Genomic DNA, 20,496 nt, shown 5'->3' on the forward strand with positions numbered 1-20,496 from the left:
GCCGAATGCGGAGGGGCTCGCAGGCCGCGCGGAGGCAAGCCAGGTCGGCAGCGGGAGTCGGGGCCCTGACCGTCCAGCCCGGGAGGGGCTGGGGCTGGGGCTGGGGCTGCGGGGGCCCAAGAGTTGGGACGGGGGCGGCGGGGACCCAAGAGTTGGGACGCCGTGGGGGCCGGGGGCTAAAGGAGAGGGGAGGCAAAAAGCCTACAGCACCCGGTATTCCCAGGCGGTCTCCCATCCAAGTACTAACCAGGCCCGACCCTGCTTAGCTTCCGAGATCAGACGAGATCGGGCGCGTTCAGGGTGGTATGGCCGTAGACGGAGGCGGCTGCCGCCAGGCGCCCTAAGAGCCCTGCGCCGCGCCTCCCATTGGCTCTGACCCCCGGGTCAGGCCAGCCGGCCGCGGCTCTCCACGGGAGCGCGCGCTGCACTTGAGCCGCACGCCCCGCGACCGGACTCCGGCCGGCCAGGGCCGGCAGCCCGGCGGCCGGCCGATGCCGCCCCACCCCCGCACACCGCCACCCCTGGCCAGCAACCGCCTGGCCCGGCGCGGGGGCCAAGAGGGCTTCCGGGACCGCGAGCGGCCGGGCGTGCGTGCCGGGGGTGGGGTGGGGTGGGGTCGGGGGGGGGTGGAGGGCGACGGGCGCGGAGGTCTCGGCGCCCTCCCACCCTGGGCCTCTCCAGGCCGGCCCCCTCTCGGCGCCCCACCCCCACCGCCACCCCACCCCCACCCCCACCCCGCACCCCGCACCCCGCACCCGCCGTCGCGTTCGCTGCTCAGGGCCACGTGGCCCCGGAGGTGTCTGGCTTCGGGGCCCGCCGCTGCCCGCGGCCCGCGGCGCTCTGAGCCTCCTGCGGGCCTCGGCGCGGCCCAGCCGGGGCCCTGAGCGCCCGTCCTGCCGGGCACCTGCCAGGGCGCGGTCGACCGGAGCCCGTCAGCCCCGCCCCTTCGCCCTACCCGAGGCCCCCCCTTGCCCACTCTGTGGGGCTGCCTTTCCTGCCTCCAAGGACGATAGCGTCCCCAGCCGCCTGCGATCTGAGGGTCACCCCCAGCTGGGAAGCGCTGGCTGGGAGGTCACTTGGCAGCGGCAGTGGCCCCCGGGCCCCCGCGCCCAGGGCGGTCTCCCACACTCCCAGGGAACGTCGAGGCACCCTCCACGCGGCCGTTGCGTCACATTTGCTCTGCAGGAAGGAGAGAGCTCCCGAGCCAAGGCCTGTCTGCACCGTGCTCGGCTCCTGCGGGCAGAACACCCTGGGCGCCCACCTGGAGCTCGGGCCCAGGGGCCCACACTGGCGTGTTTCGCCCGGGGAGCCCTAAAGTCGGGGCGGCCCAGCAACTGCTTGCAAAGGCCTCCCGTGGCTGTTTGCTTCCTTCTGCCAGAGCTAGCTCTGCTCCCCGCTGCGGCCTTTGGCACGCCAGGGGCGAGCCCGCCACCCCTCGCCGGGAGCCCGTGGGAGGGGCCAGGTGCCCTCGGCCAGGTGACCCCAGCGTGGCACCCGGCCCCCTCAGACGCACTCCCGCAGCCTCCTTCCCCACGGGCAGGACCGCGCTGACCTAGGAGTGTGTTTGCAAGGCTCCCAGACCGCAGGCGGACACAGGGCCCCGACTCCGGAATTGAGGCCCTGGGAGCAGGCCCGGAGGTCCGGCGTCTGAGGCGCTACACACTGGCTGCGCGCTAGAGGCCTGAAAACCCGCTCTCTGGGGCTGCCTATCCTGCCTCCAAGGACGATAGCGTCCCCAGCCGCCTGCGGCCTGAGGGTCACCCCCAAGCTGGGAAGCGCTGGCTGGGAGGTCACTTGGCAGTGGCAATGGCCCCTGGGGCCCCGCGCCCAGGGCGGGCTCCCACACTCCCAGGGAGCTTCGAGGCCAGCTGTACACGGCTTTTCCCTCACGCTTGCTCTGCAGGAGAGACCTCCCGAGCCTGGGCCTGTCTGCAGCGTGCTGGGCTCCTGCGGGCAAAACACCCTGGGCGCCCACCTGGGGCCCGGGCCTAGGGGCCCACACGGGCGTGTCTCGCCCGGGGAGCCCTAAAGGCGGGGCGGCCCAGCAACTGCTTGCAAAGGCTACCCGTGGCCGTTTGCTTCCTTCTGCCAGAGCTAGCTTGACTCCCGGCTCCAGCGTTGGGCACGGCCAGGGGTGAGGCGTCAGCCCCGCCCCTTCGGCCTACCCAGGCCCCCCCCCTTGCCCCCTTGCCCCCTCGCCCTCCCCCCCCCCCACCCCCGCCAAGCACAGGACCTTCCTGAGAGAGCAGACGAGCGACCGGCAGGCACACGGACAGACACACAGACCCTCGCACGCACCCACGCCCAGTGGGTTAGCCGGCCGGCGCAAGCTCCTCAGCCGGAGCCAGAGCCAGAGCACCTGTCAGAGGCCGGGGCCAGAGGAAGGGACGGGAGGCCGGCGGTCAGCAGAGACAGAGACAGAGAGAGAGGGACAGAAAGAGACAGAGACAGAAAGACAGCGAGACGGAGATGCAGACAGACGGCCAGGCGCGCGCGCACACCCAAACACGCACCGGCACACGCAGGGAGGGAGAGACAGAGAGAGGGAGACCCAGAGCGACTGGCAGAGAGACGGAAAACGGGAGGCACGCAGGGCAGAGAGGATGGCATGCGGTCCGAGACAGACACACCGGCACAGACCGTGACACCCGTCAGAGAGAGGCCGTGCCCGGAAGCAGCAGCTTCGCCAAGGGAGGGGGCGTCAGCCCCGGGCCGGGCGGGCCCCGGCTGCACGCAGTGCCCTGGGGCTGGCAGTCACCCGTGGGGAACCCAAGACTTCCTCGCAGCCGAGGTCTCAAGGGTCCCCTTCGGCTTGGCTACCTAAGGCGAGACCCGGACCCGCCCCCAGGCCAGAGGGTGGGTGTGTGAGTGAGTGTGTCGGTGGGCGAGGGTGGGGTCGGGTCGACTGGGGGTCGGGTGGATACCCGGAATGGAAGGCGGGAGGATGTGGAGGCCGGGGGTTGGGAAGCCTGTGTGGTCCTCTTGCTGTCTCTCTCTCCCTCTTTCTTCGTGGGCCTTACCTGTGGGTTTCCGGCTCTTGACCTGTCTCGGCGGCGGGGGTCTGTGTGTGTGTGTGTGTGTGTGTGTGTGTGTGTGTGTGCGCGCGTGCGTGCGTGTGTGCGTGTGTGTGTGTGTGTGTGAGCGCCTGCGAGGATGGGGCTGGAGGTGGGGCTGGGGGTGGGGCTGGGGGTGGGGCTGGGGCTGGGCCTCCCTCCCCCCTGCCTGAGGCGTGCCAAGGCCCAGGGAGCCCCAGGCGGAGACCCCCGACCGTCGTGTGGTTTCCTGGAAGCCGAATGCGGAGGGGCTCGCAGGCCGCGCGGAGGCAAGCCAGGTCGGCAGCGGGAGTCGGGGCCCTGACCGTCCAGCCCGGGAGGGGCTGGGGCTGGGGCTGGGGCTGCGGGGGCCCAAGAGTTGGGACGGGGGCGGCGGGGACCCAAGAGTTGGGACGCCGTGGGGGCCGGGGGCTAAAGGAGAGGGGAGGCAAAAAGCCTACAGCACCCGGTATTCCCAGGCGGTCTCCCATCCAAGTACTAACCAGGCCCGACCCTGCTTAGCTTCCGAGATCAGACGAGATCGGGCGCGTTCAGGGTGGTATGGCCGTAGACGGAGGCGGCTGCCGCCAGGCGCCCTAAGAGCCCTGCGCCGCGCCTCCCATTGGCTCTGACCCCCGGGTCAGGCCAGCCGGCCGCGGCTCTCCACGGGAGCGCGCGCTGCACTTGAGCCGCACGCCCCGCGACCGGACTCCGGCCGGCCAGGGCCGGCAGCCCGGCGGCCGGCCGATGCCGCCCCACCCCCGCACACCGCCACCCCTGGCCAGCAACCGCCTGGCCCGGCGCGGGGGCCAAGAGGGCTTCCGGGACCGCGAGCGGCCGGGCGTGCGTGCCGGGGGTGGGGTGGGGTGGGGTCGGGGGGGGGTGGAGGGCGACGGGCGCGGAGGTCTCGGCGCCCTCCCACCCTGGGCCTCTCCAGGCCGGCCCCCTCTCGGCGCCCCACCCCCACCGCCACCCCACCCCCACCCCCACCCCGCACCCCGCACCCCGCACCCGCCGTCGCGTTCGCTGCTCAGGGCCACGTGGCCCCGGAGGTGTCTGGCTTCGGGGCCCGCCGCTGCCCGCGGCCCGCGGCGCTCTGAGCCTCCTGCGGGCCTCGGCGCGGCCCAGCCGGGGCCCTGAGCGCCCGTCCTGCCGGGCACCTGCCAGGGCGCGGTCGACCGGAGCCCGTCAGCCCCGCCCCTTCGCCCTACCCGAGGCCCCCCCTTGCCCACTCTGTGGGGCTGCCTTTCCTGCCTCCAAGGACGATAGCGTCCCCAGCCGCCTGCGATCTGAGGGTCACCCCCAGCTGGGAAGCGCTGGCTGGGAGGTCACTTGGCAGCGGCAGTGGCCCCCGGGCCCCCGCGCCCAGGGCGGTCTCCCACACTCCCAGGGAACGTCGAGGCACCCTCCACGCGGCCGTTGCGTCACATTTGCTCTGCAGGAAGGAGAGAGCTCCCGAGCCAAGGCCTGTCTGCACCGTGCTCGGCTCCTGCGGGCAGAACACCCTGGGCGCCCACCTGGAGCTCGGGCCCAGGGGCCCACACTGGCGTGTTTCGCCCGGGGAGCCCTAAAGGCGGGGCGGCCCAGCAACTGCTTGCAAAGGCCTCCCGTGGCTGTTTGCTTCCTTCTGCCAGAGCTAGCTCTGCTCCCCGCTGCGGCCTTTGGCACGCCAGGGGCGAGCCCGCCACCCCTCGCCGGGAGCCCGTGGGAGGGGCCAGGTGCCCTCGGCCAGGTGACCCCAGCGTGGCACCCGGCCCCCTCAGACGCACTCCCGCAGCCTCCTTCCCCACGGGCAGGACCGCGCTGACCTAGGAGTGTGTTTGCAAGGCTCCCAGACCGCAGGCGGACACAGGGCCCCGACTCCGGAATTGAGGCCCTGGGAGCAGGCCCGGAGGTCCGGCGTCTGAGGCGCTACACACTGGCTGCGCGCTAGAGGCCTGAAAACCCGCTCTCTGGGGCTGCCTATCCTGCCTCCAAGGACGATAGCGTCCCCAGCCGCCTGCGGCCTGAGGGTCACCCCCAAGCTGGGAAGCGCTGGCTGGGAGGTCACTTGGCAGTGGCAATGGCCCCTGGGGCCCCGCGCCCAGGGCGGGCTCCCACACTCCCAGGGAGCTTCGAGGCCAGCTGTACACGGCTTTTCCCTCACGCTTGCTCTGCAGGAGAGACCTCCCGAGCCTGGGCCTGTCTGCAGCGTGCTGGGCTCCTGCGGGCAAAACACCCTGGGCGCCCACCTGGGGCCCGGGCCTAGGGGCCCACACGGGCGTGTCTCGCCCGGGGAGCCCTAAAGGCGGGGCGGCCCAGCAACTGCTTGCAAAGGCTACCCGTGGCCGTTTGCTTCCTTCTGCCAGAGCTAGCTTGACTCCCGGCTCCAGCGTTGGGCACGGCCAGGGGTGAGGCGTCAGCCCCGCCCCTTCGGCCTACCCAGGCCCCCCCCCTTGCCCCCTTGCCCCCTCGCCCTCCCCCCCCCCCACCCCCGCCAAGCACAGGACCTTCCTGAGAGAGCAGACGAGCGACCGGCAGGCACACGGACAGACACACAGACCCTCGCACGCACCCACGCCCAGTGGGTTAGCCGGCCGGCGCAAGCTCCTCAGCCGGAGCCAGAGCCAGAGCACCTGTCAGAGGCCGGGGCCAGAGGAAGGGACGGGAGGCCGGCGGTCAGCAGAGACAGAGACAGAGAGAGAGGGACAGAAAGAGACAGAGACAGAAAGACAGCGAGACGGAGATGCAGACAGACGGCCAGGCGCGCGCGCACACCCAAACACGCACCGGCACACGCAGGGAGGGAGAGACAGAGAGAGGGAGACCCAGAGCGACTGGCAGAGAGACGGAAAACGGGAGGCACGCAGGGCAGAGAGGATGGCATGCGGTCCGAGACAGACACACCGGCACAGACCGTGACACCCGTCAGAGAGAGGCCGTGCCCGGAAGCAGCAGCTTCGCCAAGGGAGGGGGCGTCAGCCCCGGGCCGGGCGGGCCCCGGCTGCACGCAGTGCCCTGGGGCTGGCAGTCACCCGTGGGGAACCCAAGACTTCCTCGCAGCCGAGGTCTCAAGGGTCCCCTTCGGCTTGGCTACCTAAGGCGAGACCCGGACCCGCCCCCAGGCCAGAGGGTGGGTGTGTGAGTGAGTGTGTCGGTGGGCGAGGGTGGGGTCGGGTCGACTGGGGGTCGGGTGGATACCCGGAATGGAAGGCGGGAGGATGTGGAGGCCGGGGGTTGGGAAGCCTGTGTGGTCCTCTTGCTGTCTCTCTCTCCCTCTTTCTTCGTGGGCCTTACCTGTGGGTTTCCGGCTCTTGACCTGTCTCGGCGGCGGGGGTCTGTGTGTGTGTGTGTGTGTGTGTGTGTGTGTGTGTGTGCGCGCGTGCGTGCGTGTGTGCGTGTGTGTGTGTGTGTGAGCGCCTGCGAGGATGGGGCTGGACGTGGGGCTGGGGGTGGGGCTGGGGGTGGGGCTGGGGCTGGGCCTCCCTCCCCCCTGCCTGAGGCGTGCCAAGGCCCAGGGAGCCCCAGGCGGAGACCCCCGACCGTCGTGTGGTTTCCTGGAAGCCGAATGCGGAGGGGCTCGCAGGCCGCGCGGAGGCAAGCCAGGTCGGCAGCGGGAGTCGGGGCCCTGACCGTCCAGCCCGGGAGGGGCTGGGGCTGGGGCTGGGGCTGCGGGGGCCCAAGAGTTGGGACGGGGGCGGCGGGGACCCAAGAGTTGGGACGCCGTGGGGGCCGGGGGCTAAAGGAGAGGGGAGGCAAAAAGCCTACAGCACCCGGTATTCCCAGGCGGTCTCCCATCCAAGTACTAACCAGGCCCGACCCTGCTTAGCTTCCGAGATCAGACGAGATCGGGCGCGTTCAGGGTGGTATGGCCGTAGACGGAGGCGGCTGCCGCCAGGCGCCCTAAGAGCCCTGCGCCGCGCCTCCCATTGGCTCTGACCCCCGGGTCAGGCCAGCCGGCCGCGGCTCTCCACGGGAGCGCGCGCTGCACTTGAGCCGCACGCCCCGCGACCGGACTCCGGCCGGCCAGGGCCGGCAGCCCGGCGGCCGGCCGATGCCGCCCCACCCCCGCACACCGCCACCCCTGGCCAGCAACCGCCTGGCCCGGCGCGGGGGCCAAGAGGGCTTCCGGGACCGCGAGCGGCCGGGCGTGCGTGCCGGGGGTGGGGTGGGGTGGGGTCGGGGGGGGGTGGAGGGCGACGGGCGCGGAGGTCTCGGCGCCCTCCCACCCTGGGCCTCTCCAGGCCGGCCCCCTCTCGGCGCCCCACCCCCACCGCCACCCCACCCCCACCCCCACCCCGCACCCCGCACCCCGCACCCGCCGTCGCGTTCGCTGCTCAGGGCCACGTGGCCCCGGAGGTGTCTGGCTTCGGGGCCCGCCGCTGCCCGCGGCCCGCGGCGCTCTGAGCCTCCTGCGGGCCTCGGCGCGGCCCAGCCGGGGCCCTGAGCGCCCGTCCTGCCGGGCACCTGCCAGGGCGCGGTCGACCGGAGCCCGTCAGCCCCGCCCCTTCGCCCTACCCGAGGCCCCCCCTTGCCCACTCTGTGGGGCTGCCTTTCCTGCCTCCAAGGACGATAGCGTCCCCAGCCGCCTGCGATCTGAGGGTCACCCCCAGCTGGGAAGCGCTGGCTGGGAGGTCACTTGGCAGCGGCAGTGGCCCCCGGGCCCCCGCGCCCAGGGCGGTCTCCCACACTCCCAGGGAACGTCGAGGCACCCTCCACGCGGCCGTTGCGTCACATTTGCTCTGCAGGAAGGAGAGAGCTCCCGAGCCAAGGCCTGTCTGCACCGTGCTCGGCTCCTGCGGGCAGAACACCCTGGGCGCCCACCTGGAGCTCGGGCCCAGGGGCCCACACTGGCGTGTTTCGCCCGGGGAGCCCTAAAGGCGGGGCGGCCCAGCAACTGCTTGCAAAGGCCTCCCGTGGCTGTTTGCTTCCTTCTGCCAGAGCTAGCTCTGCTCCCCGCTGCGGCCTTTGGCACGCCAGGGGCGAGCCCGCCACCCCTCGCCGGGAGCCCGTGGGAGGGGCCAGGTGCCCTCGGCCAGGTGACCCCAGCGTGGCACCCGGCCCCCTCAGACGCACTCCCGCAGCCTCCTTCCCCACGGGCAGGACCGCGCTGACCTAGGAGTGTGTTTGCAAGGCTCCCAGACCGCAGGCGGACACAGGGCCCCGACTCCGGAATTGAGGCCCTGGGAGCAGGCCCGGAGGTCCGGCGTCTGAGGCGCTACACACTGGCTGCGCGCTAGAGGCCTGAAAACCCGCTCTCTGGGGCTGCCTATCCTGCCTCCAAGGACGATAGCGTCCCCAGCCGCCTGCGGCCTGAGGGTCACCCCCAAGCTGGGAAGCGCTGGCTGGGAGGTCATTTGGCAGTGGCAATGGCCCCTGGGGCCCCGCGCCCAGGGCGGGCTCCCACACTCCCAGGGAGCTTCGAGGCCAGCTGTACACGGCTTTTCCCTCACGCTTGCTCTGCAGGAGAGACCTCCCGAGCCTGGGCCTGTCTGCAGCGTGCTGGGCTCCTGCGGGCAAAACACCCTGGGCGCCCACCTGGGGCCCGGGCCTAGGGGCCCACACGGGCGTGTCTCGCCCGGGGAGCCCTAAAGGCGGGGCGGCCCAGCAACTGCTTGCAAAGGCTACCCGTGGCCGTTTGCTTCCTTCTGCCAGAGCTAGCTTGACTCCCGGCTCCAGCGTTGGGCACGGCCAGGGGTGAGGCGTCAGCCCCGCCCCTTCGGCCTACCCAGGCCCCCCCCCTTGCCCCCTTGCCCCCTCGCCCTCCCCCCCCACCCCCACCCCCGCCAAGCACAGGACCTTCCTGAGAGAGCAGACGAGCGACCGGCAGGCACACGGACAGACACACAGACCCTCGCACGCACCCACGCCCAGTGGGTTAGCCGGCCGGCGCAAGCTCCTCAGCCGGAGCCAGAGCCAGAGCACCTGTCAGAGGCCGGGGCCAGAGGAAGGGACGGGAGGCCGGCGGTCAGCAGAGACAGAGACAGAGAGAGAGGGACAGAAAGAGACAGAGACAGAAAGACAGCGAGACGGAGATGCAGACAGACGGCCAGGCGCGCGCGCACACCCAAACACGCACCGGCACACGCAGGGAGGGAGAGACAGAGAGAGGGAGACCCAGAGCGACTGGCAGAGAGACGGAAAACGGGAGGCACGCAGGGCAGAGAGGTTGGCATGCGGTCCGAGACAGACACACCGGCACAGACCGTGACACCCGTCAGAGAGAGGCCGTGCCCGGAAGCAGCAGCTTCGCCAAGGGAGGGGGCGTCAGCCCCGGGCCGGGCGGGCCCCGGCTGCACGCAGTGCCCTGGGGCTGGCAGTCACCCGTGGGGAACCCAAGACTTCCTCGCAGCCGAGGTCTCAAGGGTCCCCTTCGGCTTGGCTACCTAAGGCGAGACCCGGACCCGCCCCCAGGCCAGAGGGTGGGTGTGTGAGTGAGTGTGTCGGTGGGCGAGGGTGGGGTCGGGTCGACTGGGGGTCGGGTGGATACCCGGAATGGAAGGCGGGAGGATGTGGAGGCCGGGGGTTGGGAAGCCTGTGTGGTCCTCTTGCTGTCTCTCTCTCCCTCTTTCTTCGTGGGCCTTACCTGTGGGTTTCCGGCTCTTGACCTGTCTCGGCGGCGGGGGTCTGTGTGTGTGTGTGTGTGTGTGTGTGTGTGTGCGCGCGCGTGCGTGCGTGTGTGCGTGTGTGTGTGTGTGTGTGAGCGCCTGCGAGGATGGGGCTGGAGGTGGGGCTGGGGGTGGGGCTGGGGGTGGGGCTGGGGCTGGGCCTCCCTCCCCCCTGCCTGAGGCGTGCCAAGGCCCAGGGAGCCCCAGGCGGAGACCCCCGACCGTCGTGTGGTTTCCTGGAAGCCGAATGCGGAGGGGCTCGCAGGCCGCGCGGAGGCAAGCCAGGTCGGCAGCGGGAGTCGGGGCCCTGACCGTCCAGCCCGGGAGGGGCTGGGGCTGGGGCTGGGGCTGCGGGGGCCCAAGAGTTGGGACGGGGGCGGCGGGGACCCAAGAGTTGGGACGCCGTGGGGGCCGGGGGCTAAAGGAGAGGGGAGGCAAAAAGCCTACAGCACCCGGTATTCCCAGGCGGTCTCCCATCCAAGTACTAACCAGGCCCGACCCTGCTTAGCTTCCGAGATCAGACGAGATCGGGCGCGTTCAGGGTGGTATGGCCGTAGACGGAGGCGGCTGCCGCCAGGCGCCCTAAGAGCCCTGCGCCGCGCCTCCCATTGGCTCTGACCCCCGGGTCAGGCCAGCCGGCCGCGGCTCTCCACGGGAGCGCGCGCTGCACTTGAGCCGCACGCCCCGCGACCGGACTCCGGCCGGCCAGGGCCGGCAGCCCGGCGGCCGGCCGATGCCGCCCCACCCCCGCACACCGCCACCCCTGGCCAGCAACCGCCTGGCCCGGCGCGGGGGCCAAGAGGGCTTCCGGGACCGCGAGCGGCCGGGCGTGCGTGCCGGGGGTGGGGTGGGGTGGGGTCGGGGGGGGGTGGAGGGCGACGGGCGCGGAGGTCTCGGCGCCCTCCCACCCTGGGCCTCTCCAGGCCGGCCCCCTCTCGGCGCCCCACCCCCACCGCCACCCCACCCCCACCCCCACCCCGCACCCCGCACCCCGCACCCGCCGTCGCGTTCGCTGCTCAGGGCCACGTGGCCCCGGAGGTGTCTGGCTTCGGGGCCCGCCGCTGCCCGCGGCCCGCGGCGCTCTGAGCCTCCTGCGGGCCTCGGCGCGGCCCAGCCGGGGCCCTGAGCGCCCGTCCTGCCGGGCACCTGCCAGGGCGCGGTCGACCGGAGCCCGTCAGCCCCGCCCCTTCGCCCTACCCGAGGCCCCCCCTTGCCCACTCTGTGGGGCTGCCTTTCCTGCCTCCAAGGACGATAGCGTCCCCAGCCGCCTGCGATCTGAGGGTCACCCCCAGCTGGGAAGCGCTGGCTGGGAGGTCACTTGGCAGCGGCAGTGGCCCCCGGGCCCCCGCGCCCAGGGCGGTCTCCCACACTCCCAGGGAACGTCGAGGCACCCTCCACGCGGCCGTTGCGTCACATTTGCTCTGCAGGAAGGAGAGAGCTCCCGAGCCAAGGCCTGTCTGCACCGTGCTCGGCTCCTGCGGGCAGAACACCCTGGGCGCCCACCTGGAGCTCGGGCCCAGGGGCCCACACTGGCGTGTTTCGCCCGGGGAGCCCTAAAGGCGGGGCGGCCCAGCAACTGCTTGCAAAGGCCTCCCGTGGCTGTTTGCTTCCTTCTGCCAGAGCTAGCTCTGCTCCCCGCTGCGGCCTTTGGCACGCCAGGGGCGAGCCCGCCACCCCTCGCCGGGAGCCCGTGGGAGGGGCCAGGTGCCCTCGGCCAGGTGACCCCAGCGTGGCACCCGGCCCCCTCAGACGCACTCCCGCAGCCTCCTTCCCCACGGGCAGGACCGCGCTGACCTAGGAGTGTGTTTGCAAGGCTCCCAGACCGCAGGCGGACACAGGGCCCCGACTCCGGAATTGAGGCCCTGGGAGCAGGCCCGGAGGTCCGGCGTCTGAGGCGCTACACACTGGCTGCGCGCTAGAGGCCTGAAAACCCGCTCTCTGGGGCTGCCTATCCTGCCTCCAAGGACGATAGCGTCCCCAGCCGCCTGCGGCCTGAGGGTCACCCCCAAGCTGGGAAGCGCTGGCTGGGAGGTCATTTGGCAGTGGCAATGGCCCCTGGGGCCCCGCGCCCAGGGCGGGCTCCCACACTCCCAGGGAGCTTCGAGGCCAGCTGTACACGGCTTTTCCCTCACGCTTGCTCTGCAGGAGAGACCTCCCGAGCCTGGGCCTGTCTGCAGCGTGCTGGGCTCCTGCGGGCAAAACACCCTGGGCGCCCACCTGGGGCCCGGGCCTAGGGGCCCACACGGGCGTGTCTCGCCCGGGGAGCCCTAAAGGCGGGGCGGCCCAGCAACTGCTTGCAAAGGCTACCCGTGGCCGTTTGCTTCCTTCTGCCAGAGCTAGCTTGACTCCCGGCTCCAGCGTTGGGCACGGCCAGGGGTGAGGCGTCAGCCCCGCCCCTTCGGCCTACCCAGGCCCCCCCCCTTGCCCCCTTGCCCCCTCGCCCTCCCCCCCCACCCCCACCCCCGCCAAGCACAGGACCTTCCTGAGAGAGCAGACGAGCGACCGGCAGGCACACGGACAGACACACAGACCCTCGCACGCACCCACGCCCAGTGGGTTAGCCGGCCGGCGCAAGCTCCTCAGCCGGAGCCAGAGCCAGAGCACCTGTCAGAGGCCGGGGCCAGAGGAAGGGACGGGAGGCCGGCGGTCAGCAGAGACAGAGACAGAGAGAGAGGGACAGAAAGAGACAGAGACAGAAAGACAGCGAGACGGAGATGCAGACAGACGGCCAGGCGCGCGCGCACACCCAAACACGCACCGGCACACGCAGGGAGGGAGAGACAGAGAGAGGGAGACCCAGAGCGACTGGCAGAGAGACGGAAAACGGGAGGCACGCAGGGCAGAGAGGTTGGCATGCGGTCCGAGACAGACACACCGGCACAGACCGTGACACCCGTCAGAGAGAGGCCGTGCCCGGAAGCAGCAGCTTCGCCAAGGGAGGGGGCGTCAGCCCCGGGCCGGGCGGGCCCCGGCTGCACGCAGTGCCCTGGGGCTGGCAGTCACCCGTGGGGAACCCAAGACTTCCTCGCAGCCGAGGTCTCAAGGGTTCCCTTCGGCTTGGCTACCTAAGGCGAGACCCGGACCCGCCCCCAGGCCAGAGGGTGGGTGTGTGAGTGAGTGTGTCGGTGGGCGAGGGTGGGGTCGGGTCGACTGGGGGTCGGGTGGATACCCGGAATGGAAGGCGGGAGGATGTGGAGGCCGGGGGTTGGGAAGCCTGTGTGGTCCTCTTGCTGTCTCTCTCTCCCTCTTTCTTCGTGGGCCTTACCTGTGGGTTTCCGGCTCTTGACCTGTCTCGGCGGCGGGGGTCTGTGTGTGTGTGTGTGTGTGTGTGTGTGTGTGTGCGCGCGTGCGTGCGTGTGTGCGTGTGTGTGTGTGTGTGTGAGCGCCTGCGAGGATGGGGCTGGAGGTGGGGCTGGGGGTGGGGCTGGGGGTGGGGCTGGGGCTGGGCCTCCCTCCCCCCTGCCTGAGGCGTGCCAAGGCCCAGGGAGCCCCAGGCGGAGACCCCCGACCGTCGTGTGGTTTCCTGGAAGCCGAATGCGGAGGGGCTCGCAGGCCGCGCGGAGGCAAGCCAGGTCGGCAGCGGGAGTCGGGGCCCTGACCGTCCAGCCCGGGAGGGGCTGGGGCTGGGGCTGGGGCTGCGGGGGCCCAAGAGTTGGGACGGGGGCGGCGGGGACCCAAGAGTTGGGACGCCGTGGGGGCCGGGGGCTAAAGGAGAGGGGAGGCAAAAAGCCTACAGCACCCGGTATTCCCAGGCGGTCTCCCATCCAAGTACTAACCAGGCCCGACCCTGCTTAGCTTCCGAGATCAGACGAGATCGGGCGCGTTCAGGGTGGTATGGCCGTAGACGGAGGCGGCTGCCGCCAGGCGCCCTAAGAGCCCTGCGCCGCGCCTCCCATTGGCTCTGACCCCCGGGTCAGGCCAGCCGGCCGCGGCTCTCCACGGGAGCGCGCGCTGCACTTGAGCCGCACGCCCCGCGACCGGACTCCGGCCGGCCAGGGCCGGCAGCCCGGCGGCCGGCCGATGCCGCCCCACCCCCGCACACCGCCACCCCTGGCCAGCAACCGCCTGGCCCGGCGCGGGGGCCAAGAGGGCTTCCGGGACCGCGAGCGGCCGGGCGTGCGTGCCGGGGGTGGGGTGGGGTGGGGTCGGGGGGGGGTGGAGGGCGACGGGCGCGGAGGTCTCGGCGCCCTCCCACCCTGGGCCTCTCCAGGCCGGCCCCCTCTCGGCGCCCCACCCCCACCGCCACCCCACCCCCACCCCCACCCCGCACCCCGCACCCCGCACCCGCCGTCGCGTTCGCTGCTCAGGGCCACGTGGCCCCGGAGGTGTCTGGCTTCGGGGCCCGCCGCTGCCCGCGGCCCGCGGCGCTCTGAGCCTCCTGCGGGCCTCGGCGCGGCCCAGCCGGGGCCCTGAGCGCCCGTCCTGCCGGGCACCTGCCAGGGCGCGGTCGACCGGAGCCCGTCAGCCCCGCCCCTTCGCCCTACCCGAGGCCCCCCCTTGCCCACTCTGTGGGGCTGCCTTTCCTGCCTCCAAGGACGATAGCGTCCCCAGCCGCCTGCGATCTGAGGGTCACCCCCAGCTGGGAAGCGCTGGCTGGGAGGTCACTTGGCAGCGGCAGTGGCCCCCGGGCCCCCGCGCCCAGGGCGGTCTCCCACACTCCCAGGGAACGTCGAGGCACCCTCCACGCGGCCGTTGCGTCACATTTGCTCTGCAGGAAGGAGAGAGCTCCCGAGCCAAGGCCTGTCTGCACCGTGCTCGGCTCCTGCGGGCAGAACACCCTGGGCGCCCACCTGGAGCTCGGGCCCAGGGGCCCACACTGGCGTGTTTCGCCCGGGGAGCCCTAAAGGCGGGGCGGCCCAGCAACTGCTTGCAAAGGCCTCCCGTGGCTGTTTGCTTCCTTCTGCCAGAGCTAGCTCTGCTCCCCGCTGCGGCCTTTGGCACGCCAGGGGCGAGCCCGCCACCCCTCGCCGGGAGCCCGTGGGAGGGGCCAGGTGCCCTCGGCCAGGTGACCCCAGCGTGGCACCCGGCCCCCTCAGACGCACTCCCGCAGCCTCCTTCCCCACGGGCAGGACCGCGCTGACCTAGGAGTGTGTTTGCAAGGCTCCCAGACCGCAGGCGGACACAGGGCCCCGACTCCGGAATTGAGGCCCTGGGAGCAGGCCCGGAGGTCCGGCGTCTGAGGCGCTACACACTGGCTGCGCGCTAGAGGCCTGAAAACCCGCTCTCTGGGGCTGCCTATCCTGCCTCCAAGGACGATAGCGTCCCCAGCCGCCTGCGGCCTGAGGGTCACCCCCAAGCTGGGAAGCGCTGGCTGGGAGGTCACTTGGCAGTGGCAATGGCCCCTGGGGCCCCGCGCCCAGGGCGGGCTCCCACACTCCCAGGGAGCTTCGAGGCCAGCTGTACACGGCTTTTCCCTCACGCTTGCTCTGCAGGAGAGACCTCCCGAGCCTGGGCCTGTCTGCAGCGTGCTGGGCTCCTGCGGGCAAAACACCCTGGGCGCCCACCTGGGGCCCGGGCCTAGGGGCCCACACGGGCGTGTCTCGCCCGGGGAGCCCTAAAGGCGGGGCGGCCCAGCAACTGCTTGCAAAGGCTACCCGTGGCCGTTTGCTTCCTTCTGCCAGAGCTAGCTTGACTCCCGGCTCCAGCGTTGGGCACGGCCAGGGGTGAGGCGTCAGCCCCGCCCCTTCGGCCTACCCAGGCCCCCCCCCTTGCCCCCTTGCCCCCTCGCCCTCCCCCCCCCCACCCCCGCCAAGCACAGGACCTTCCTGAGAGAGCAGACGAGCGACCGGCAGGCACACGGACAGACACACAGACCCTCGCACGCACCCACGCCCAGTGGGTTAGCCGGCCGGCGCAAGCTCCTCAGCCGGAGCCAGAGCCAGAGCACCTGTCAGAGGCCGGGGCCAGAGGAAGGGACGGGAGGCCGGCGGTCAGCAGAGACAGAGACAGAGAGAGAGGGACAGAAAGAGACAGAGACAGAAAGACAGCGAGACGGAGATGCAGACAGACGGCCAGGCGCGCGCGCACACCCAAACACGCACCGGCACACGCAGGGAGGGAGAGACAGAGAGAGGGAGACCCAGAGCGACTGGCAGAGAGACGGAAAACGGGAGGCACGCAGGGCAGAGAGGATGGCATGCGGTCCGAGACAGACACACCGGCACAGACCGTGACACCCGTCAGAGAGAGGCCGTGCCCGGAAGCAGCAGCTTCGCCAAGGGAGGGGGCGTCAGCCCCGGGCCGGGCGGGCCCCGGCTGCACGCAGTGCCCTGGGGCTGGCAGTCACCCGTGGGGAACCCAAGACTTCCTCGCAGCCGAGGTCTCAAGGGTCCCCTTCGGCTTGGCTACCTAAGGCGAGACCCGGACCCGCCCCCAGGCCAGAGGGTGGGTGTGTGAGTGAGTGTGTCGGTGGGCGAGGGTGGGGTCGGGTCGACTGGGGGTCGGGTGGATACCCGGAATGGAAGGCGGGAGGATGTGGAGGCCGGGGGTTGGGAAGCCTGTGTGGTCCTCTTGCTGTCTCTCTCTCCCTCTTTCTTCGTGGGCCTTACCTGTGGGTTTCCGGCTCTTGACCTGTCTCGGCGGCGGGGGTCTGTGTGTGTGTGTGTGTGTGTGTGTGTGTGTGTGTGTGCGCGCGTGCGTGCGTGTGTGCGTGTGTGTGTGTGTGTGTGAGCGCCTGCGAGGATGGGGCTGGAGGTGGGGCTGGGGGTGGGGCTGGGGGTGGGGCTGGGGCTGGGCCTCCCTCCCCCCTGCCTGAGGCGTGCCAAGGCCCAGGGAGCCCCAGGCGGAGACCCCCGACCGTCGTGTGGTTTCCTGGAAGCCGAATGCGGAGGGGCTCGCAGGCCGCGCGGAGGCAAGCCAGGTCGGCAGCGGGAGTCGGGGCCCTGACCGTCCAGCCCGGGAGGGGCTGGGGCTGGGGCTGGGGCTGCGGGGGCCCAAGAGTTGGGACGGGGGCGGCGGGGACCCAAGAGTTGGGACGCCGTGGGGGCCGGGGGCTAAAGGAGAGGGGAGGCAAAAAGCCTACAGCACCCGGTATTCCCAGGCGGTCTCCCATCCAAGTACTAACCAGGCCCGACCCTGCTTAGCTTCCGAGATCAGACGAGATCGGGCGCGTTCAGGGTGGTATGGCCGTAGACGGAGGCGGCTGCCGCCAGGCGCCCTAAGAGCCCTGCGCCGCGCCTCCCATTGGCTCTGACCCCCGGGTCAGGCCAGCCGGCCGCGGCTCTCCACGGGAGCGCGCGCTGCACTTGAGCCGCACGCCCCGCGACCGGACTCCGGCCGGCCAGGGCCGGCAGCCCGGCGGCCGGCCGATGCCGCCCCACCCCCGCACACCGCCACCCCTGGCCAGCAACCGCCTGGCCCGGCGCGGGGGCCAAGAGGGCTTCCGGGACCGCGAGCGGCCGGGCGTGCGTGCCGGGGGTGGGGTGGGGTGGGGTCGGGGGGGGGTGGAGGGCGACGGGCGCGGAGGTCTCGGCGCCCTCCCACCCTGGGCCTCTCCAGGCCGGCCCCCTCTCGGCGCCCCACCCCCACCGCCACCCCACCCCCACCCCCACCCCGCACCCCGCACCCCGCACCCGCCGTCGCGTTCGCTGCTCAGGGCCACGTGGCCCCGGAGGTGTCTGGCTTCGGGGCCCGCCGCTGCCCGCGGCCCGCGGCGCTCTGAGCCTCCTGCGGGCCTCGGCGCGGCCCAGCCGGGGCCCTGAGCGCCCGTCCTGCCGGGCACCTGCCAGGGCGCGGTCGACCGGAGCCCGTCAGCCCCGCCCCTTCGCCCTACCCGAGGCCCCCCCTTGCCCACTCTGTGGGGCTGCCTTTCCTGCCTCCAAGGACGATAGCGTCCCCAGCCGCCTGCGATCTGAGGGTCACCCCCAGCTGGGAAGCGCTGGCTGGGAGGTCACTTGGCAGCGGCAGTGGCCCCCGGGCCCCCGCGCCCAGGGCGGTCTCCCACACTCCCAGGGAACGTCGAGGCACCCTCCACGCGGCCGTTGCGTCACATTTGCTCTGCAGGAAGGAGAGAGCTCCCGAGCCAAGGCCTGTCTGCACCGTGCTCGGCTCCTGCGGGCAGAACACCCTGGGCGCCCACCTGGAGCTCGGGCCCAGGGGCCCACACTGGCGTGTTTCGCCCGGGGAGCCCTAAAGGCGGGGCGGCCCAGCAACTGCTTGCAAAGGCCTCCCGTGGCTGTTTGCTTCCTTCTGCCAGAGCTAGCTCTGCTCCCCGCTGCGGCCTTTGGCACGCCAGGGGCGAGCCCGCCACCCCTCGCCGGGAGCCCGTGGGAGGGGCCAGGTGCCCTCGGCCAGGTGACCCCAGCGTGGCACCCGGCCCCCTCAGACGCACTCCCGCAGCCTCCTTCCCCACGGGCAGGACCGCGCTGACCTAGGAGTGTGTTTGCAAGGCTCCCAGACCGCAGGCGGACACAGGGCCCCGACTCCGGAATTGAGGCCCTGGGAGCAGGCCCGGAGGTCCGGCGTCTGAGGCGCTACACACTGGCTGCGCGCTAGAGGCCTGAAAACCCGCTCTCTGGGGCTGCCTATCCTGCCTCCAAGGACGATAGCGTCCCCAGCCGCCTGCGGCCTGAGGGTCACCCCCAAGCTGGGAAGCGCTGGCTGGGAGGTCATTTGGCAGTGGCAATGGCCCCTGGGGCCCCGCGCCCAGGGCGGGCTCCCACACTCCCAGGGAGCTTCGAGGCCAGCTGTACACGGCTTTTCCCTCACGCTTGCTCTGCAGGAGAGACCTCCCGAGCCTGGGCCTGTCTGCAGCGTGCTGGGCTCCTGCGGGCAAAACACCCTGGGCGCCCACCTGGGGCCCGGGCCTAGGGGCCCACACGGGCGTGTCTCGCCCGGGGAGCCCTAAAGGCGGGGCGGCCCAGCAACTGCTTGCAAAGGCTACCCGTGGCCGTTTGCTTCCTTCTGCCAGAGCTAGCTTGACTCCCGGCTCCAGCGTTGGGCACGGCCAGGGGTGAGGCGTCAGCCCCGCCCCTTCGGCCTACCCAGGCCCCCCCCCTTGCCCCCTTGCCCCCTCGCCCTCCCCCCCCACCCCCACCCCCGCCAAGCACAGGACCTTCCTGAGAGAGCAGACGAGCGACCGGCAGGCACACGGACAGACACACAGACCCTCGCACGCACCCACGCCCAGTGGGTTAGCCGGCCGGCGCAAGCTCCTCAGCCGGAGCCAGAGCCAGAGCACCTGTCAGAGGCCGGGGCCAGAGGAAGGGACGGGAGGCCGGCGGTCAGCAGAGACAGAGACAGAGAGAGAGGGACAGAAAGAGACAGAGACAGAAAGACAGCGAGACGGAGATGCAGACAGACGGCCAGGCGCGCGCGCACACCCAAACACGCACCGGCACACGCAGGGAGGGAGAGACAGAGAGAGGGAGACCCAGAGCGACTGGCAGAGAGACGGAAAACGGGAGGCACGCAGGGCAGAGAGGTTGGCATGCGGTCCGAGACAGACACACCGGCACAGACCGTGACACCCGTCAGAGAGAGGCCGTGCCCGGAAGCAGCAGCTTCGCCAAGGGAGGGGGCGTCAGCCCCGGGCCGGGCGGGCCCCGGCTGCACGCAGTGCCCTGGGGCTGGCAGTCACCCGTGGGGAACCCAAGACTTCCTCGCAGCCGAGGTCTCAAGGGTCCCCTTCGGCTTGGCTACCTAAGGCGAGACCCGGACCCGCCCCCAGGCCAGAGGGTGGGTGTGTGAGTGAGTGTGTCGGTGGGCGAGGGTGGGGTCGGGTCGACTGGGGGTCGGGTGGATACCCGGAATGGAAGGCGGGAGGTTGTGGAGGCCGGGGGTTGGGAAGCCTGTGTGGTCCTCTTGCTGTCTCTCTCTCCCTCTTTCTTCGTGGGCCTTACCTGTGGGTTTCCGGCTCTTGACCTGTCTCGGCGGCGGGGGTCTGTGTGTGTGTGTGTGTGTGTGTGTGTGTGTGTGCGCGCGTGCGTGCGTGTGTGCGTGTGTGTGTGTGTGTGTGAGCGCCTGCGAGGATGGGGCTGGAGGTGGGGCTGGGGGTGGGGCTGGGGGTGGGGCTGGGGCTGGGCCTCCCTCCCCCCTGCCTGAGGCGTGCCAAGGCCCAGGGAGCCCCAGGCGGAGACCCCCGACCGTCGTGTGGTTTCCTGGAAGCCGAATGCGGAGGGGCTCGCAGGCCGCGCGGAGGCAAGCCAGGTCGGCAGCGGGAGTCGGGGCCCTGACCGTCCAGCCCGGGAGGGGCTGGGGCTGGGGCTGGGGCTGCGGGGGCCCAAGAGTTGGGACGGGGGCGGCGGGGACCCAAGAGTTGGGACGCCGTGGGGGCCGGGGGCTAAAGGAGAGGGGAGGCAAAAAGCCTACAGCACCCGGTATTCCCAGGCGGTCTCCCATCCAAGTACTAACCAGGCCCGACCCTGCTTAGCTTCCGAGATCAGACGAGATCGGGCGCGTTCAGGGTGGTATGGCCGTAGACGGAGGCGGCTGCCGCCAGGCGCCCTAAGAGCCCTGCGCCGCGCCTCCCATTGGCTCTGACCCCCGGGTCAGGCCAGCCGGCCGCGGCTCTCCACGGGAGCGCGCGCTGCACTTGAGCCGCACGCCCCGCGACCGGACTCCGGCCGGCCAGGGCCGGCAGCCCGGCGGCCGGCCGATGCCGCCCCACCCCCGCACACCGCCACCCCTGGCCAGCAACCGCCTGGCCCGGCGCGGGGGCCAAGAGGGCTTCCGGGACCGCGAGCGGCCGGGCGTGCGTGCCGGGGGTGGGGTGGGGTGGGGTCGGGGGGGGGTGGAGGGCGACGGGCGCGGAGGTCTCGGCGCCCTCCCACCCTGGGCCTCTCCAGGCCGGCCCCCTCTCGGCGCCCCACCCCCACCGCCACCCCACCCCCACCCCCACCCCGCACCCCGCACCCCGCACCCGCCGTCGCGTTCGCTGC

The 20,496-nt window shown here is 72.0% G+C and overlaps 7 non-coding genes across 7 annotated transcripts; all 7 read right to left on the reverse strand.

Annotated features, from left to right (window-relative positions):
• Positions 1–198: 198 nt before the first annotated feature.
• On the reverse strand, positions 199–317 carry LOC145519167 (5S ribosomal RNA). The gene has a single exon (XR_014063595.1). It is a non-coding gene; the product is annotated as a 5S ribosomal RNA (ribosomal RNA).
• A 3,169-nt stretch (positions 318–3,486) lies between these two features.
• LOC145519169 (5S ribosomal RNA) lies at positions 3,487–3,605 on the reverse strand. Its single transcript, XR_014063596.1, has one exon. It is a non-coding gene; the product is annotated as a 5S ribosomal RNA (ribosomal RNA).
• A 3,167-nt stretch (positions 3,606–6,772) lies between these two features.
• On the reverse strand, positions 6,773–6,891 carry LOC145519170 (5S ribosomal RNA). Its single transcript, XR_014063597.1, has one exon. It is a non-coding gene; the product is annotated as a 5S ribosomal RNA (ribosomal RNA).
• Positions 6,892–10,059: 3,168 nt separating this feature from the next.
• LOC145519178 (5S ribosomal RNA) lies at positions 10,060–10,178 on the reverse strand. The gene has a single exon (XR_014063605.1). It is a non-coding gene; the product is annotated as a 5S ribosomal RNA (ribosomal RNA).
• A 3,168-nt stretch (positions 10,179–13,346) lies between these two features.
• On the reverse strand, positions 13,347–13,465 carry LOC145519190 (5S ribosomal RNA). The gene has a single exon (XR_014063616.1). It is a non-coding gene; the product is annotated as a 5S ribosomal RNA (ribosomal RNA).
• A 3,168-nt stretch (positions 13,466–16,633) lies between these two features.
• On the reverse strand, positions 16,634–16,752 carry LOC145519202 (5S ribosomal RNA). Its single transcript, XR_014063627.1, has one exon. It is a non-coding gene; the product is annotated as a 5S ribosomal RNA (ribosomal RNA).
• A 3,168-nt stretch (positions 16,753–19,920) lies between these two features.
• Positions 19,921–20,039, reverse strand: LOC145519214 (5S ribosomal RNA). Its single transcript, XR_014063633.1, has one exon. It is a non-coding gene; the product is annotated as a 5S ribosomal RNA (ribosomal RNA).
• Between the last annotated feature and the right edge of the window lie 457 nt (positions 20,040–20,496).

Source organism: Giraffa tippelskirchi, chromosome 8 (genome assembly GCF_054371585.1).
Source record: "Giraffa tippelskirchi isolate mGirTip1 chromosome 8, T2T-mGirTip1v1.2.pri, whole genome shotgun sequence".
NCBI classification, from domain to species: domain Eukaryota; kingdom Metazoa; phylum Chordata; class Mammalia; order Artiodactyla; family Giraffidae; genus Giraffa; species Giraffa tippelskirchi.